The 19,194-nt window shown below is 40.3% G+C and overlaps 1 protein-coding gene and 1 long non-coding RNA gene across 4 annotated transcripts in view; both read left to right on the top strand.

Annotated features, from left to right (window-relative positions):
* The first annotated feature begins 96 nt into the window (after positions 1–96).
* LOC112839412 (uncharacterized) lies at positions 97–4,502 on the top strand. 3 transcript variants are annotated; one of them, XR_012382132.1, is made up of 5 exons: positions 97–231; positions 1,358–1,469; positions 1,970–2,118; positions 2,621–2,688; positions 3,491–4,502. It is a non-coding gene; the product is annotated as an uncharacterized lncRNA (long non-coding RNA). The 3 variants fall into 3 exon arrangements; XR_003212193.2 differs by lacking the exon at positions 1,358–1,469; XR_012382133.1 differs by lacking the exon at positions 1,358–1,469 and having other exon boundaries at positions 97–259.
* A 4,963-nt stretch (positions 4,503–9,465) lies between these two features.
* The window catches only part of IPO11 (importin 11), a 194,692-nt gene continuing 184,963 nt past the window's right edge, over positions 9,466–19,194 (top strand). The window contains exon 1 of the mRNA XM_025892346.2: positions 9,466–9,618. The gene's annotated coding sequence lies outside the window, so the exon portion shown is untranslated. The remainder of the gene's footprint in view (positions 9,619–19,194) is intronic.

Here is a 19,194-nt window from a genome sequence, read left to right as displayed (position 1 = left end):
GTAGTCATGAGGAGGAGGAAGCCCTAAACTCGAGAGACTACAAATCCCAGAAGACACCGCGCCGCTGATCCTGGCTGTTTGGATTGGCTAGTTTAGAGTTGGGGTGGGGCCTCTCGCCCTGGTCGGCGCGGAGTTGGTCCGGGAGGTTTTGGGGTGGTGCTCTCGAAGACGTGGAGGCGGTTTAAATTATATCATGCCGTTAGGAGTGTGGTGGATGTTTCGTCAAGCCAGGTGCTGGGACCCACGAAATCCAAAGAAGGTTTCTTTCTATCCTGTGCCTCGCTCCCGTTTTCCAGCAAACTCTGGGGTGAGGAACCAAGGATCTTGGGATGAGGAGTTTGGTCCCTTGCGCGAGTGACTTCGCTGCTTGGGTTGTGGAGAGGACCTCCGAGAATGTAACAGATCTTTACTTCCCCTAGGGCTCCTAGTTGCTTTGCTTCCTTTTGTGCCATTGATTCATTCCCCAAACGTTTATCGGACTCCAGCTGCGATTAAACACTACTGGGTGCTGTAGATTCAAAGTTAAATTTAAAAACTGCTCTTCCCAGAGTCTATTTTATTGAGAGAGAGGCAGAAAGTCCGAAACGCTGTAAATGTGGGTATAAGTTTTTGTATTGGGTTTTGTGGTAGGACTGTATCCGATTGTAAGCTCCGTGTGTACTAAGGTCCACCTCTGTTTGGCCTGCCAGTGTAACGACTCTCAGTTTTTAATTTTTCAGTGTGTGCTCCATTTTCTTTTTTTTAAAGATTTTATTTCTTTATTTGACAGAGAGAGACAGGGCGAGAGAGGGAACACAAGCAGGGGGAGTGGGAGAGGGAGAAGCAGGCTTCCCGCTGAGCAGGGAGCCCGACGCGGGGCTCGATCCTAGGACCCTGGGATCATGACCTGAGCCGAAGGCAGACGCTTAACGACTGAGCCACCCAGGTGCCCCAATGTGTGCTCTATTTTCTTGAAGAAAGTTTCTTCTGTTTGGATTACCAAAGCTGCCTCTTCCTCGAGCAACTAGTATGTGTGCATCCCCAAGCCTTGATCTTTCTTTGCTGTAATTCTAACTCAGGAAAAAACTCATAACCTTAGTAACATCTTCAACTACTTATTTCATTCCATTAATCGTTAATTTATTACACAATTCTGAAGAGCCTGTGTTCCAGGTACTGTGTCAAATATTAGGAATAAAAAGATGAACATGAATGACCACTGTTTTTAAGGAACTTGCTGTCAAGAGAGGGAGACATGCAAGTTATTATAATGATAACATATTTGCTGTTACATGCCAGGTACTTTGGATACATTATTTCATTTAGTCTTTTCAAACAGTTGTCTGAACTAAGTCTTATCATTATATCCATTTTACAGATGAGGCTGAAGGACAAAAATGTTTAATATTTTGCTCAAGATCACACAGTAAATGACAGCTGCATCTTGAACCTACATCTGTATTCCAAAGGTTGTGGGTTTTTAAAAAAAGGTATGATGATGATTAGCACAGTGGCTAATATTTGAGGAAGTTGGGGAACATTTTCAAAATACAATAGTTGAGTGGAGTCTTCAAAGGACAAACAAAAATTAGCTAGGGGAAACTTGGGAATTTAGAGGAAACTGTAGTCACAAAGACAAGATATAAAGAAGTTTAAGGGAGAAAAAGAAACTTGGTATAGCTGAGAAATGAATAGGAAAGGTAAATAGGGTCTTACTACCAAGGGCCTAAAATGTTATGCCAGGGAGCAATGGTGGTCACTGAGGAACCAGAATAACCATTTTGCATTTTCTCCTCCTTTCCCGGCTCTGCGAATTGCCAGAGATCACACAATAGTGTAGGTAGGAGACATTCATGGGCTTCACTTTTAGCTCTTGCTCTCTTAGGTCTAGTACTCTTCTTGAATTTTCTCTAATGTCTCCCAGTCTCCATAAAAGATCTTTAGACCTGCTGAATTCTTCTCAGACTTGTTTCCCCTTCCACCTCCCCAGTTCCCTCTCAGCAGAAGATCTTGCCTTTTACTTCCCAAGAGAAGTGCAAGATCACGTCAAGGACATGCGCATCTTCCTGGGTTACTGTTCGACCCTCTGAGCAAAGCAAAGCGGAACTTTCTTTCTGATGGGGAAAAACAGACATTACGGTAGGTGGTGATGAGTGTGCAGGGAAAAGCAAAGCAGAGGTGATAGAGATCAACAGGATGGGTGGGAGAGGCTATTTTATGTAGCATGGTCTGACAAGATTATCTCCCATGATGGAGATAATCTAATCAGAGACCCGAGGACACAAATCTAGAAGTGACTCACACCCTGGCGTTTCTGCTGTAACTAACGGCAAGACAGTAAGTGAGGAAAGCATGAAGGTAGGAGACATTGTGAATGGAAGTACATGGTACAACAGAAGGAAAGGGGTGCAGTTTTTGTTAGGAGAATTCATATGGACAGGCCAGGGAGAGCTTGAAATTTTGGAGTGGGGAGATAGTTCTACTAGTCGGGGGGGGGAGAAAAGGTTTAGCATTAAACTCCTAGGTAAATCCGTGTCATAGTTTACTATTGGGTACTGCAAAATGTTAAGTCTCCTTTGCTTTTGCTGAAGAGTGAATAGAGTAGACAGCAAGGATGGAAACCCCAGTGTTATTTTTTTAGGAGTAAAATGGCAAGACCCTCCTAGAAGAAGCCACATGTTTTAAGGCACAGAAAACTAAATGACTAAGGTGAGTGTGTACATTTAGCTTACCTAGAATCTAAATTGGTGTTTGTCCATATGTGACTCTTGGACCACCTGCATTAGAAATACTGCAGCACATGTTAGGGCTGAATTGTATCCTCCCAAAATCCATCTGTTAAAGCCCTAACCTCTTGTACCTCACAGTGTGTCCCTATTTGGAGTTAGGACTTTTAAAGAAATGATTAAACAGAATGAGATCACTAGGCTCGGCCCTAATCCAAAGACTGGTATCCTTATAAAAGGAGGAAATTTGTATACACCAAACACTGAGGGTGTGTGTGCACAAGAGAGAAGACCTTAGGGGGACGCAGGGAGAAGGTGGCGTCTAAAGCCAAGGACAGAAGCCTTAGGAGAAACCAACCATGCTGACACCTAGATCTTCGATTTCTAGCCTCTAGAACTGTGAGAACTAGAGGTTAGAAACTGTGAGAAAATAAATTTCTATTCTTTAAGCCACCAGTATCATAGTCTGTGGTATTTGGTATGGCAGCCCAAGCAAACTAATACAGCACATAATGAAAACTCACATTTACAAGCCCTCCCCTGACCATTTTGGATCAGAGTAGGTTTGGGCCCTGGCAGATGCATTTTTAACAAACCCTCTAGGAAATTCTGGTGTACACCACAGGTAACGATTCATTACTTTCCGCACTAAAATAAAGTAGATTGAGGAATTTCTACAGAAAAGAAGATGGGGAGGGCTACTGTCACTAGTATGAGAAACTTGTTCTCATAACTGGGATCCCTTATTATTCTGCCCATATTTACCAATTTTCTTTTCCTGTTAGGATCAAGGCGGCATTCAGAAGTGAGATAATATTGGGTGCACCATGGATCCATAAGTCCTAGAAAATTATGTGACACTGGGTTATGAGCTGCATTAAAGACATGAGCATTGGGAATTTATGCTGGAATGTATTTGAGTTAACTTTGCAGCCACGAATGGCTTTGAATTATAATAAATAATCTTATGCTTCTCTGGTTCATGTTTATCTCCTTTGTTAATTACAAATAATCATTTTTCAGTTTGGATGTGCACAGTGGATTCATTGCCATTCTTATATTTTTTGTTTTTTAATGTAATATAACTTGAAGAAGAATTGTAATAACATTTGCTTTGGTAGAAGAGGCCCACTTAAATTCACAGCATGCCTGAAGTAATAACATTGTAAATGTGGCAGGAAATATAATAAAGAATAACAATAAAATGTTGTAACATTTTCTTGTAAAAAATATAGTTCCTTAAAGATTTTTAATGTATTGAAATGTCATAAAAACATCAAGAATGTTTGAATTTCACACTTTTAACATAGATTCACTAACAGAAATACTGTGTTCTTTTGAAAAAGGAATATCATTCACTTGGACAAGATAAAACAAAATCAAATTGAAATATAATTAAATCAACTGTTTAATTTGATTAAAACACTGGAGCATTATGATTGTGCCAATATCCAAATCTAAATGGTAAAATGAAATTCTACATTACAAAACCGGACAATTTCAAAGAATACCTAGTGTCTTAATTTCTACTATGATGTCTAAATCTTAACAGAAAAATGTAATGACACTTGGGTGAAAGAAGTTACATACCTTGAATACTTTGGGCAAGATTCTTCTATACACATGTTCTAATTTTTTTTCAGATCATTATAAATGCTGTCTTAAGGTATTAAAACTAATTAAGAAACACAATTAAGTTCTCTGTTTAATACCAGCCTGAGTCTAAGCATTGTCAATGAATAGCTAATATCTAATAATTGCTTCCCCAAAAATGTCTGTCAGAGAAATGTTTTCATATCATCACCATAAAATGTCATGTTACAAAATGAAGCTTTTGAAGCTTTACAAATACAACAAAAAATAAATTATTGTACTGAGAATACTAATTGTGAATTATAATAGAGCCTATTTTATATTTTAATTCTACATTTATAAATATCATATTTCATTATATTATGTTTTATGGGCATTGAAGTACTTTTCACGCAATTTGATTTTCAGTGAGCCCCTGGGAAGTTTGTTAGGGCAAGCATGATTACCCTGTTTTACATAGGAAGAAACTGAGTCTCACTAAGATTAAAGGTACTTGCTCAGGGTCCTTCAGATAGCAAGCAGCAGAGGTGAGAATGGAAGCCTCTGCCAGTCCCACAATAGGACACCTGCTGCCATCTGTGAACTCTGTTGGTCTCTAGTTCTGCTGAATGTGGGCATTCTAGTCAATTGCTCTCATTACTGGTGGGATGGCTGGGAAGCAACGTATACTAGCTGAGTCATTCTAAATAGAATTTAAATCAATTTTACTTTTTTAAAAAGATTTTTATTTATTTCAGAGAGTGTGAGAGAAAGAGAGTGCACAGAAGGAGAGGGAGAAGCAGACTCCCTGCTGATGAGAGGGCCCAGCTTGGGGCTCCATCCCAGGACCCCAGGGGCATGACTTGAGCTGGAGGCAGATGCTTAACTGACTGGGCCACCCAGGAGCCCTAAATCAATTTTATCTTTTAATAACAATCTGATATGTTTCATTATAAACAACATACACTGTAAACTAAATAGCAAAGCCAAAAATCTAACTTGCAGAAATCTTGGAAAATACAGAAACTAGGAAGAAGATAGAAAATTTACCTGTAATCACTCTATGCTGAGATAACTTTTATGAACATTTTGACATTTGGTTTTCTTCTATTGTTTTAACAACACATATTTTTACATAATTGAAGTCTTGCAACTTACTGTTATTTTTTCATAAAATACAATGACATGAAAAGCACTTTCCCAAGTTGTTATACTGTCTTGTTTATTAATATTGAAAGCTGCTGCAGCAGATTTTGTCTTGTGAATGCATAAGAGTTTATTAAATCATTCTCATACCATTGTTGTAAAAAACAGAGCCATACACATTTTAGTGCCTACATGAAAAATATTTTCTATCTTTGGATTATTTCCCTAGTATAGATTTCCAAGAATGGAATTATTTAGTCAAACTGTATGGACATTTAAGTCTGGGTATATATTATCAAATTATTTTCTAAAACAGTTGAATCAACTTTATTCTTACCAGTAGAAAATGAAAAAAATGCTAATTTCACTGTAAAAAAAAAAACCATAGGTAGAGGATATCCTTATATCCCAATTCTAAACTAGAAGTTGTTTTATTTATTTTTCCTTATTTACTAAAGTAATACTTAAACATTGCAAAAAAGTTTAGATAATAAAAAAGTTTTTAGAAAATGAAACCCACCACTCAATTAACTTCCATTAATGTATTGATAGTTTCTAAGACTTTTTTGGATATATTAGACTCTTCTCCTTCTTTTACCTAACTAAATATGAAGGACATCTTTCAATGTTAATGAATATAAGTCTACATCACCATTTTTAACAAGTGGATGGTATTCTATTATGTAAACTTACCATAATTTATGATCTTTATTGAAAGACATTTTTATTGTTTCAGGTTTTTAAAAAATAATAAAACTGAATCTGCTACAGATTATATTACCAAGGGCAGATCAATTAGTTTCTCAAAGACTTATTTTCCTAACCTGGTAAGCATCTGATGAGTTAATGGATCAGCATCTAAGGAGAGCTCTATTATAGAGTTGGCCAAGACCCAGTTTTACACAAGTTGCAGTATTAAGTGAAATGTAGCAAATTGGAAAGCCTATGACTTTGGAACACATGTTAGTTCTCTCTTGCTGCTGGAAAAAATTATCACAAAGTAGTTTAAAAACAACATGAATTTGGGGCTCCTGGGTGGCTCAGATGGTTAAGCGTCTGCCTTCGGCTCAGGTCATGATCCCAGCGTCCTGGGATCAAGCCCCGCATCGAGCCCCGCATCGAGCCCCGCATCGAGCCCCGCATAGGGCTCCATCCCAGGGTCCTGAGATGGAGCCCCGCATCTGGCTCACTGCTCAGTGGGGAGCCTGCTTCTCCCCCTCCCTCTGCTTCTCCCCCCCCCCCCCGCTTATGTTCTCTCTCTCTCTCTCTGTATCTCTGTGTCTCGAATGAATAAATAAAAAAATCTTAAAAAAAAAAAACAAAAACCCAGTTGGGGGCGCCTGCGTCGCTCAGTCGTTAAGCGTCTGCCTTCGGCTCAGGTCATGATCCCAGGATCCTGGAATTGAGCCCCGCGTCGGGCTCCCTGCTCCTGGGGAAGACTGCTTCTCCCTCTGCCACTCCCCCTGCTTGTGTTCCCTCTCTTGCTGTGTCTCTCTCTGTCAAATGAATAAGTAAAATCTTAAAAACACACACACACACACAAAAACATAAATTTATCATCTTAAAATTCCGAAGGTGAGGAGTCTAAAATCCTCTGCAGGACTGAGTTTCTTGCAGAATTTAGGAGAGAATCTGACTTTCCCAGCTCCTCTAGGCTGCCTGCATTCCTTTACTCATGGCTTCATATTGCTCTGACCTCTACTTCCATGGTCACATCTCTCTCTGACACTCCTGCCTCCCTCTTATAAAACACCCTTGTGACTACATTGGGCCCACAGGATAATCCAGAATAATCTTCCCATCTCAAGATTCTTAATGTAGCCATATCTGCAAAGTCCCTTTGCCATGAAAAGTAATATATTCACAAGTTTTGGGGATTAGGATGCAGATCTCTTTTATCCTACCAACTACAAAGCAGATAACTAAATTTGAGTCTGGGTTCTTCCAGGTGAGAATTTGAACGTGGACAAATGACAAATTCCTATGAACATCATCTGATCTGTAAAATGAGGAAAAGAATACTCTCCATATAGGGTGGGATGAAAATTAATGAATTATATGAAATGTTTACAGTTCAATGCTAGACACTTAAAAGATACTTAGAACTGACACATAGGAAACATTTAATAGTAGTTACCATAATATAATTATTGAGACAAAATGAGTTGCATAGTTATTAATCTTATTTGCATCTTGGAAACTACTTGTGATTGAGGGGTGAGGGAAGCCAGTGTTTCTTACATTTATCATTTGCTTCATCAACTTTCTGCTTTCTCTTTTCAGTTCTTAGCTGTTTAGAGAGGAAAACACTGAATTCATACTTATATTTCAAATATATTCTGAACAGGCCCAATGATAATTTAAATATTTGCCCTTTTCTGTAACGAACCTTGAGAATATAAGACTATAGCAATGAAATGCAGTACTATGAGATTATTTATGTAGCTGTACATATTTGTCCTGTACAAAGTGTATGACTAGGTATTACATTCATCATAGCTGAAGCTAGGACCTCCAAGTGCATCTTATTGGGGGTCCTGGAATTGTAGGTAAAATTTGTGTGTGTGCATTTTTCTAAGTTATAGCTTTTATTAGATTTCCAAAAGATCCATTTTCCCAGATAGAAAAGATCTATTCTTCTAAACCAATTTCTTTGTTTTAATTCAAATTCGGTTATTTATGTATGTATGTGTGTATACATGCGCGCACACACACACACACACACATATTTATTGCATATTCCTATTTGACTTGTTACTCAATGTGTGACCTATGGACCAGTAGCACTGGCATTACCTTGAAACTCAGAAGACTCTCAGGCCCCACCGCAGACCACCTAAATCAGGATCTGTGGGTTTTAACAAGATCCCATGTGATTCTATGAACATTTAAAACCTGACAAGTATTACCTTTCAGTAAAATCAGAAGATACAATCAGGTTAAATAAATAAATGAAACATGCCCACAATACCATTCAACTAGTGACAAACCTTGTTAACATTTTGGCATGTATTTATTTACTATTTTGTAACCCACTCTTCCCAATGCATTGTGAATGTGTTAACATGTCAATAAACACATGCCAACATAATTTCTAGCAGCCAATTTGTAATTTATTCTATATGCATATATTATGATTAGGCATTCCTTTCTTGGTGGTTTAGATAACTTTTTATATTTTTACTTTTAAAACAGCCCTTGTGTAATAAGTACCCTTGTAATGTAGGTTTTATGGATGGTTGCCTGGTTCAAATCCTAACAAGCCCCTCACTAGCTGTGTGACGTTAGGCAGATTAGTTGACTTCTCTATGCTTCAGTTTCTTCATCTATAAAATGGGCATAATAAAAAGCACCTCACAGATTGTTTTGAGGATTTGTATAAATACGAGATTCATGTAAAGATCTTAGAATTGTATCTGGCACATTCTAAATGTTCAATAAATGTTAATTATTTTATTATTCTTTATGAACCCTCAACCATATCTTTACAAGTTCTCTTTCTGAAGAAAACTTAGGTCATTAAGCTAGCTAGTAGCAGAGGGGGGCAGAAGTGGACTTTTCCTTTTTAATCTTTCCATTCTTGCTATATAGTTCTGGAGTAGAGCTCCCAGCAAATGTAGGACTTTAAAAAAAATTCGAAAACAAATTTTCGCGGGAGGGTTGACCAATGAGAGAATAAGATTATTTTAATAACTCTCCTCAGCTGAGACGGACCCGTAAAACAATACAGTTTAGAACAGATATCCGGAATTGGGAAAGAAAATGGTTCTGATTCAATCAACCCAGGACACAACCGATCCTTCTGGCAGTAGGGCTACGCAGACTTAACGTTCCCATGGTTACAGATCTGGCTGACTCCAGGCTCTGCGCTCTCTACTGCGCAAGTGCAGACAGCTGATTTAGCCCCCCGGCGCCTTCAGTTTCGAAGGGGAAGCCCCACCCTCCTCTTCTGCGGTCCTCCTATCGCCTTCTCACTTTGCCTCTTCCACGCGTTCCGGGGGTCTGTGACGCAGTATTCCGGCGTCCGCGTCGTTTGGAGCCGCGACGCTGAACATGGCGCGTTCCTAGAAGCCGCTTTCGGCATCAGTAGGCGGCGGCGTGTAGATTGGAAGCGTGGGGCGCGGGACCAACCGACTTCGCTTCGTGTTGGGGAGTGGAAGCGGGAGAGCTGGGCTATTCCGGACCGAACCAAACGGTGAGGCCTGAGAGCCACAGAGCGCGCGAGTGGAAGGGAGGTGTGGGTTGGGCAGCGGAGACCCGAGAGGCGAGGGAAGAACGTGGGTCAACCCGCAGACGAGGAATTGCAGGAACGCGGCGAGGGCGGCCTGCAGGTTGGCTCTCTGCGTAACCCTAGGAACCACTAGGAGCTGGGGGCTGGCCGAGTCAGCCCGGGGGTTGCGGGGGAGGCTTGGTCGAGGAGGAATCGGGGTGCAGGGAGACAGGGACTGGGTGCCAAGATGAGAAGAGCATAGGGTGCCCATTGTGGCTGCGGTTTCGGGCCAGGGTGGTGCATTTGCCCTTGGGGGATAGGTGGTGCAAATTTTGAGAGAACGTGGTCATCTTTAGTATAAAACCAGTGTAAATTGTTATTGCATACATTACGTTGATGCTAATAGCGATACTCTGAAAGCTTTAATTAAACCTTAGACCCTTGCCTTTAATGTACAGGTGAAGGAAGTTACACATTTTCAGAGGGGAGCAGCTTGCTAAGGTATGGCCGCCAGTGCTCAAGCCCAGGGACTTCTGCCGCTTTATATTGGGGGTATTTGTGATTCAGCAAAACTATTTTGAGGCCCATTGCATTTGCCATTCTTCCTTATTCTTTTGTTACAGAGTGGGGAATGAGGAAAGTATTATTTGGAAGTGACTTGACTAAATTAGGTAGAAGTGGTAAATTGTCTGCTGGTGCCAAGATTGCAATTGACCTAGCTCCTCCCCACCCCAATATAAGCGAGCTCGGTTGTAGTGAAGTGTAGTGCCTTTGAGAATTGGTTATTCCTCAGAAGAGGGTAAGAGCAGTTTGCAGCCATAATTTTTTTTCTTGGTTAGGGAGTTCACTCCATTTTAACCTTATTTTAAACTTCTCCAGTTTAGAGGCTTCAGGTTTAAGGGCAGAGTGACTATAAGGCTTCCATTGCATGACGCCTTTTCTTTTATCTTTCATCACTGAAGATTGCTTTGAAATTAGAATGAAAATCCCTGTTGGTTGTGAAAGGATTGTGGAATTTTCTCCTCCTGTAACCTAGTATAGGGAACAGTAGAAACAGTTTAATTATAGCAGTGGTTTGTGGCCGTATATTATAGCCCTAGGTCAGCTGGGCTGTGTCTGTCCTAGTTACACTTCCTAGAGCAGAAGAAAATTCTCATCACAAATGAATTCAATCGTGGCAATAGGATTGGAGGTTCTAAACAAATACATGAAGATTATTTGGTAATTAGTATAAAAGTCTTTAAATTTTGTGACATTGAGAATGTGTTTGCATTCAGGATCAAACCATAATGCCAAAGAACCCTTGTGGGCATGTGGCAGTTAAAACATACCGAAGACTTGTGCTCGCTTCGGCAGCACATATACTAAAATATACCGAAGACTTTTCCAGAGCTAAGTATGTTCTTGTAGATATAAAAATATTCGTGTTTTGAGAAAGGTAATATGATTAGATTTTGACCTTTGTGTTGTATGTATGTTCATATATGTGTGCGTTTGTATTTATATTTGTTGTCAAAGTATAGCTGACGTACAATGTTATATTAATTTCAGGTACAACATGGTGATTTGACAATTCTGTACTTCATGCTGTGCTCACCATGATAAGTGTCATTACTGTCTATCACCATGCAGTGTTGTTACAGTATTAGTGACCATATTTCTTGTGTTGTATTTTTCATCCCTGTGACTTACTTATTTTATAACTGGAAGTTTGCACCTCTTAATCCCCTTCACCTATTTCTGTGCATTGGTATTTAATCTTGCTTCTCCTAATACGGTGTTATTGATTGCAGTATTACTCATTTCTGTCTTTTCCTATCTGCATCAAATGAGGGCTGTCATCAAGTTAATTTCAGAGTGTTTTAGGGAATGGCAAGACATACTTAGTGCAGGTGTGAGTCTGGAGCGTTGTTGTTCAGTTTTCTAAATATCAGGCTGATTACAGATAAACCCACAATTAAAAGCTTCGTAGAGCTTGTGCTGGATCAGTGTTCGGCACTCTTGCTACTCAAAATGTGGTGCATGGCATCACCTCAGTGTTTGTTCAAAATGCGCAAGCTCAGGCTTAACCCCAAACCTAATGAATCAGAACCCGCATATTAACAGGCTCTCCAGAAGATAAGAATTTATATTAAAGTTTGAGACACACTACTTTGGTTGGAAAAAGTTGGAAAACTGAGGTCATGCATAAACCTGCATAAAAATCATAGCATTTATTTTGATCTGAGGCAATCTTTTGCTGATTATCAAGTCTGATACATCTGGTTGAAGAAACTGAGACCCAGCAATGGTAAGTGACTTGCATGAGGTCACATAATTCATAACCCAGGTTCTGACTTATTCCAGTGCTTTTCTTTTTTGTTTTTTTTTCCCCCCAATGCTTTTCTTTTGCTAGTTACTTCTTTATTAAAATGGAACTAAAGTATTCATGAATGAGAGCTAGGTATTCATTCCACAACAAACATTGAGTAATGGAGAAGCAGCCCAATAATTCTGTGTGTTGCTAGTAACTGCTGTTTCCGATAGGAACCCACCACCTTCCGTCCTTACTCTTTCATTGCTGAGGTCACTTCTTCACAGAGGAAATGAAATACATTGATGGGAACACTTTTTGTCCTCTTTCACCTGTAAACAGGTCTACTTCTGTCTGTTCATCTCTGGTTGTGCTCTGAGTTTTTTCTCCTCAGGGACAATGTGTTATATTAGTTTTCTAGGGCTGCTGTAAGAGAATACCACAGACTGGGTGGCTTAAGCAATGCAAAATTATTTTCTCACAGTTCTGGAAACTGGAAGTCTGAGATCTAGGTTCCAGCAGGAGTGATTTCCTCTGAGGCTTTTCTCCTTGACTTATAGATGACCATCCCCTTTGTGCACTAGAATCTCTGGTGTCTGTCTTTTTTTTTTTTTTTTAAAGATTTTATTTATTTATTTAACAGAGAGCGTGAGAAAGGGAACACAAGCAGGGGGAGTGGGAGAGGGAGAAGCAGGCTTCCCGCTGAGCAGGGAGCCCGATGCGGGGCTCGATCCCAGGACCCTGGGATCATGACCTGAGCTGAAGGCAGACGCTTAACGACTGAGCCACCCAGGCGCCCCTGTCTCTTTTTCTTATTAGAGTACCACTCATATTGGATTAGGTCCCACTCTGATGACCTCATTTAACTTAATCACTTCTTCAGAAATCTCACCTCCAATACTGAGGGTTCTGGGGTTTTGGGCTCCAACATGTGAATTTTGGGGGAATACATTTCAGTCCATAACATTTGGTTACTCTTTTTTTTACTCTTAAGTGGCACTAACTTATTAAGATTTAAATGCAGTTATCTTAAATACATTCTCTTCACTGTAGATTCCTCTTCAGTTTCATCTGTAATTATTTCCTTTGAGTGTCTGGAAGAGTTACATATATTCATTTTCTCTGCCCCCTTATTAACCCCCCCCCACCCCCGGTATATTGAAGTCTGGCAATCCACTGCAGTCACTGTTGATGGGTGGTGGTTACCATTGATCTCTTTGTTGTGAAGTCTAGTAGAATCTTTCTCATCATTTGACATTTTGAGTAGTTGTACTCTTTGAAATTCTCTTACGCTTCTGTGACCCTGTGGTTTCCTTATTTTCCTCTTGTGTCTTGGCCAGTCTTTCCTTGGTGTGTTTTTCTCTCTTTAAACCCCTTCAGATGCTCCTTTCACACTGAGGCATGGTCTTCTGCTCTCTTGCCTCGTCTTATCTCTGGTGACTGCAACCACTGTCTTTATTTTGATGACTAGCAAATCTTTGTCTCTTTAGCACAGATTAGGCTTCAACTCTGACACGTTGGGGTTGTCTTAAGATACCTTAAGTTTAGCTCAAAAATTACAAAGCTCACTCTTTCTGAAGTTGCTGTCTTCCTCCTGTGATCCTTGTCTGTCATTCAGTTGGAGATACCCTAAATCTTAACTTTTTCCTCTTATTACCCTTAAGTGTTGTTCTCCCTGCCCTCCCCCCACCAGACTTCTAATCATTTACCAAATCTTGTTCTACATCTTTCATCCATTTTTACCTGCAGCAACCACCTTGGTTCAGACTATCATTATCTGGACTTTTGTGTAAACATTCTAAATAGTTTCCTTTCTCCTAAGAATGGATATCAATTCCTCTTTAGTCTTCCTGTTTTTACAGGCAGATTGTAGTGTTTTTTTCTGCAGTCTTAACATTCAAGCTTTAGGATTAAAATCCAGACTACCAAATTTAGGAAATACAGACCTTATTGATTTGGACCAGCTTGCTTTTTGCTTTCTTTCTTTTTTTTCTTTTAAGGTTTTATTTATTTATTTATTTGACAGAGTGAACATAAGCAGGGGGCACAGCAGGCAGAGGGAGAGGGAAGAAGCAGGCTCCCCATTGAGCACAGAGCCCAATGGGGGACTCGATCCCAGGACCCTGGGATCATGACCTGAGCCGAAGGCAGACAGACGCTTAACGACTGAGCCACCCAGGCGCCCCTGCTTTTTACTTTCTTCTGCTGTTTTCTGCCTCATGTTATTCTGTCATGCTGAACTATTTGCAATTCTTAAGAAGTGTTAGAATGTTTTTTAAAGTTGAGACATTAATATGTTGTGTGTCTTCTGCCTAGAATGTACCCATCATCTGTTTGACAGACACCCATAACATACTCGTTTGGATAACTCCTTCTCCACTTTCATGACCCAGCATAAACACTGTCTTGTCCCCCTTTCCTGCCCCATCAGGCTTTCCCCAGCCTGCTTAGGCTGAGTTACGTCTTCCACTTAAGTTCTTCTGAAACAGCTTTGTCATCTTTTTTCCTCTTGAGAGTTGAATGCCAAGATTCTTTTGTTTTTTTTGTGATCTGATCTACGTTCTGTATTGAGCCATCTCCTGCTGTAACCAAAGGGATGGAAGATCAGTGTACTGGTCATCATTTGATACAAGGAAGGAAGGTGAGCTTAAGGTTCCGTTTACTTTTCTGGTCCCTGAGCAGAGTCATGGTCCAGACCAGTTCTGTGGTCCCCACTGGATAGTGGTTTGGGTTCTCTTTTTTCATCTTCCTAGCCAGTCAGTCAGAAGTGGCTTCTGAGTTATGGAATAGAGTATGATTACCATCTTTCCAGGGAAAGACCTTGAACCTGAGGTGGATTTGGAGTTGGGCGGTGAACTCAAATCTCTCGTGCTGTTGTGATGCAACTTTGGGAAGATGCTTACTCTCATGTCTGGGAGCACTACAAAGTAGGTGAGGGCCTTCCTACATGTGTGCAGAGCCCTCCTTGCCCTGGACACTTGACAAGGACTGTCCCAGCTGAGCCGTGGACTGACCTAGCAGCCCGGAAACCCAGGACCCAGCCGCTGCTGCCATTTTCGAACTGAACTTCAGAGACTCGTATTATTTTATTTTTTTTATCTCCCAGAGTAGTGGCTGGCCAGTAGAAGCGCCTTCTTGAGTACTGTGAATGCAAGTTGAATTACCAGAGAGTTGAAACAAGGTGGATTGTTGCATACTCTGGAGGTGAGATTGAGTGGGCTTGAAAAGTCAGAGATGGGTTCATTTTTGTGACTTGACACAGGTATAAGCAGAGATTGTGATTTAGTGATTGAATTCATTTATTTAACAAATATTTAGTCATTGCTTTCATATGTGCCAGATACTTTTTTAGATTCTGGCAATACACCCTTGAGCAAATTGAAGTTCCTGGTCTCTGGATCTTAAGTTCTAACTGGGGGAGTCAGGACAATAAGCACATAGATATTAGAATGTCATGTAGTTAAAAGTGTTATGCAGAAAAATTAAGAAAGATACCCAGACCAGAGGGATTCTGGGCTGAAGGGCCAGGTAGTTTAAATTTGGTGGTCAGGGACAACCTACTTGATGAATTGATAACTTGAGCAAAGACTGAATTGAAGTTAAAGAGCAAGACATGCAGATATCTAGAGGCAAGACTTTTCCAGTCAGAAGAAACCAATTCTACAAGATAGAGTTGATGTATCTATTCCACTATAGATGGACACATCTTGTCTCTTATTTCTTATTATAGACAACTCCCAAGATAAGCCCCTTTACCCTTGTCTCCTCCCTATAAGTCAGGGTAGGAGTTTCTTTGGTTATAGCACCAAGTGTGGAAATGCTGGCTCATAGGATATACACACACACACTTAACTTTATTAGAGATGGCAGGATTGCTCTCCAGAGTGGTCGTACCAATGTATACTCTTAGCAGCAGTGCCTAAGGGTCTTTATTTCCATATGTTCTTGCTAGTGTTGAATATTTTTCGACTTTGTAATTTTTGCTAATCCGATGATTGTAAAATAATAGCTTTGTTTTTTAGATTCGTGATAACCAGTAAGGTAGCATGTCTTTTTTTTTTTTTTTTGAGATTTTATTTATTCATTTGAGACAGAGAGAGAGAGAGAGAGCATGAGCGGGGGGAGCGGCAGAGGGAGAGGGAGAAGCAGGCTCCCCGCAGAGCCAGGAGCCCGATGTGGGGCTCGATTCCAGGACCGTGGGATCATGACCTGAGCTGAAGGCAGACGCTTAACCATCTGAGCCGAGCCATCCAGGCGTCCCTTCTGATATTTATTATCCTTTTGGCTTCTTCTGTTCATGAATCGTCTATTTATACCCTTTGTCCAATATTCTTTTGTATTTCTTGTTTTGTTGATTCATAAGGGTTTATTGTATATTCTGTATAATAATTCTTTAGTCATTTAAAACGTCTTCTAAGTTTTACCTTGTTAATGCCGCCAGTGGTATTTTCATTGACTCCATTAATTTTGGTTTTCAGTTTTCATGTAATATAATTTAGCAGGAAATTGAGCCATAGTCTTGATGTTGTATTTTGGTTCTCAAGTCTAAAACTAAAAACAAAAAAAACAAACGACATCAGTTAGTATCGCTTGAGGTATTAATGGACAACACTGTGATCAAAATGAAAAATGTGGTAGTCAGTAGAATGTTGGGTTGGCATAGTAGACTTATAAACTAGTTCTGGAAATGTTGCTAATGAGGCTGGGACTTTAGAGAAGTCACAGTTTATCTCCTTAACCTCTTCGGGACACAGTTTCTTGGTCAGTAAAACAAAATGCTTAAATCAGATATGCAGTTGACCGCTTACTAATACGGGTTTGAAATCTCTGGGTCCACTTATTGGTGTATTTTTTTGAAAGAGTATAGTATTGTAAATGTATTTTCTCATCCTTACGATTATCTTAGTATTTTCTTTTCTCTAGCTTACTGCATTGTAAGAATACAGGGTATGATACTCGTGACGTAAAAAATATTTTTTTATTCAACAGTTGATGTTATTGTTAGGGTTTCTCCTCAATAGGCTATGAGTTAAACTTTTGGGGAGTCAAAAGTTACAGGCAGTGTTTGAGGGTCAACTATATTTACTGCTTAGAGAACTGATATTGATAAATGGCGCAAGCACGCACGAGTAGGCGGGATGGCAGGGAGAGGGAGAAGCAGACTCCCCCACTGAGCAGGGAGCCCTCCATCCCAGGACCCTGGAATCAGGACCTGAGCCGAAGGCAGATGTTTAACCGAGTGAGCCACCCAGGAGCCTCTAGAATGAGATTCTTTGAAGACAGTGTGTTATAGACCATGATGTCCTGGACCAGTAGTTGGAAACTGTCCCTCAAAGCTGTATATATTTGGAGAGGACTGATGGTCCCTTAACACTTAGTGAAAGGTTCTCCTAAACTTAAATCCGATCAGTTATAGCCTATTAAATTTAGGCTGTGTTGGGCGCCTGGGTGGCTCAGTTGGTTAAGCGACTGCCTTCGGCTCAGGTCATGATCCTGGAGTCCCGGGATCGAGTCCCACATCCGGCTCCCTGCTCAGCAGGGAGTCTGCTTCTCCCTCTGACCCTCTTCCCTCTTGTGCTCTCTATCTCTCATTCTCTCTCTCTCAAATAAATAAAAGCTTTAAAAAAAAATACTGGTGTTATACTTAAAAAAATAAATTTAGGCTGTGTTATTACTTCAGTTCAACAAACTGTATCTTGCTCAAAATCTAGCTTTCTGCCTTTCCTTCCTTTTTCTTTGTTTTACATAAGAGAAGGAACTTTAAAGCCAATAACCACAATTGCTGCTCTTTAGTAGTTTTTATACAGATGTGGTTTTTTGTTTGTTTCAACTAAAGAGATATCAAAGAGGGTAATGGTGACAGTAGTTGAGGCCTCAGGACTGGCGGTATCTTGCTGGGGGTCACTGTTGTTTAGGGTAAGCTTTTTTATTTTTTTAAGGTTTTATTTATTTGAGAGAGAGAGAGAGACAGACCATGAGCGGGTGGAGGGGCAGAGGGAGAGGGAGAAGCAGACTCCCTGCTGAGCAGGGAGCCCAGTGCAGAGCTCGATCCCAGCACCCTGGAATCATGACCTGAGCCGAAGGCAGACCTTTAACCTGAGCCACCCAGGCGCCCCTAGGATAAGCTTTTTAACTTTTCCTGTTAGGAAGTACTCAGTCATGAGGGACACTTGTGTACACTGAACAGGCAAGAGATTTGTAGGAGTTTATCAATGCCATTTTACTAAAAACTCCCAGTGAGACACACACATTTGGGTTTATTGGACTGGACTTCTCTTACAGCTGTCTTTTGGTCCTCTTTACTGCCTTCTCAAGTACTGTATAGTTTACCCATTTATTTCCCTGTCTCCGCCACTAGATTATACTTCTCTAAGGGCAGGGATTTTTTTGTCTTTTTAGTTCATCAATACGTTTGAAGTGCCTAGAATGATACTTGGCATTTGTAGGTGTTCAGTAAATACTTGAATGAATGAATGAATGAATGAAGAAAAGTGTAATGATAAACTGAGTAAATACCAGGAAGTTGATTAGAGGGTGCAGGATTAGAACAAAGGGTGTTAGATATTCCCAGTAAAAGGTACTGCTAAATTTTGCTGCCTTGATGTGCCCCCTTTCTTACTTTTTTTTGAGAGAGAGAGTGGGGAGAGGGGCGGAGGGAGAGGAGAGAGAATCTTAAGCAGGCTCCACGCCCAGGGCAGAGACTGACACAGGGCTCAATCTCATGACCCTGAGATCATGACCTGAGCTGAAATCAAGAGTTGGATGCTCAACCAACTGTGCCACCCAGGGGCTCCCGTGTGCCCCATTTCAGTAGCTGAAGATACTGATTGGACTGTTCATTCATTCAATGATTCCTTCATTCATTGTTTTCCTTTTTCCTTTCCCTTCATTCATTTTTTTTAATCAGCCATTTAGGAAGCAAAAGTAAACACTTTTGTAGTATGTTTGGTAGATCCTTCTCTCTTTACTGTGTTGCAATTCCTGTTCTTCCAGAAGGATTGTTGTTTCTGTTTCACTCTTTCTGTTTAACTCTTTCTGTTTCTTTCTTTCTTTCTCTCTCTTTTCTTTTCCTTTTTCTTTTTTTTTCTTTCTTTCTTTTCTTTCTTTTCTTTCTTTTCTTTTCTTTTCTTTTCTTTTCTTTCTTTCTTTCTTTCTCTTTCTTTCTTTCTTTCTTTCTTTCTTTCTTTCTTTCTTTCTTTCTTTCTTTCTTTCTCTTTCTTTCTTCCTTCCTTCCTTCCTTCCTTCCTTCCTTCCTTCCTTCCTTCCTT

This window comes from Callorhinus ursinus, unplaced genomic scaffold (assembly GCF_003265705.2).
Source record: "Callorhinus ursinus isolate GAN/ISIS: 27379988/994484 unplaced genomic scaffold, GSC_fseal_2.0 scaffold23, whole genome shotgun sequence".
NCBI lineage: Eukaryota > Metazoa > Chordata > Mammalia > Carnivora > Otariidae > Callorhinus > Callorhinus ursinus.
This window is presented reverse-complemented; position numbering and strand designations above follow the sequence as displayed.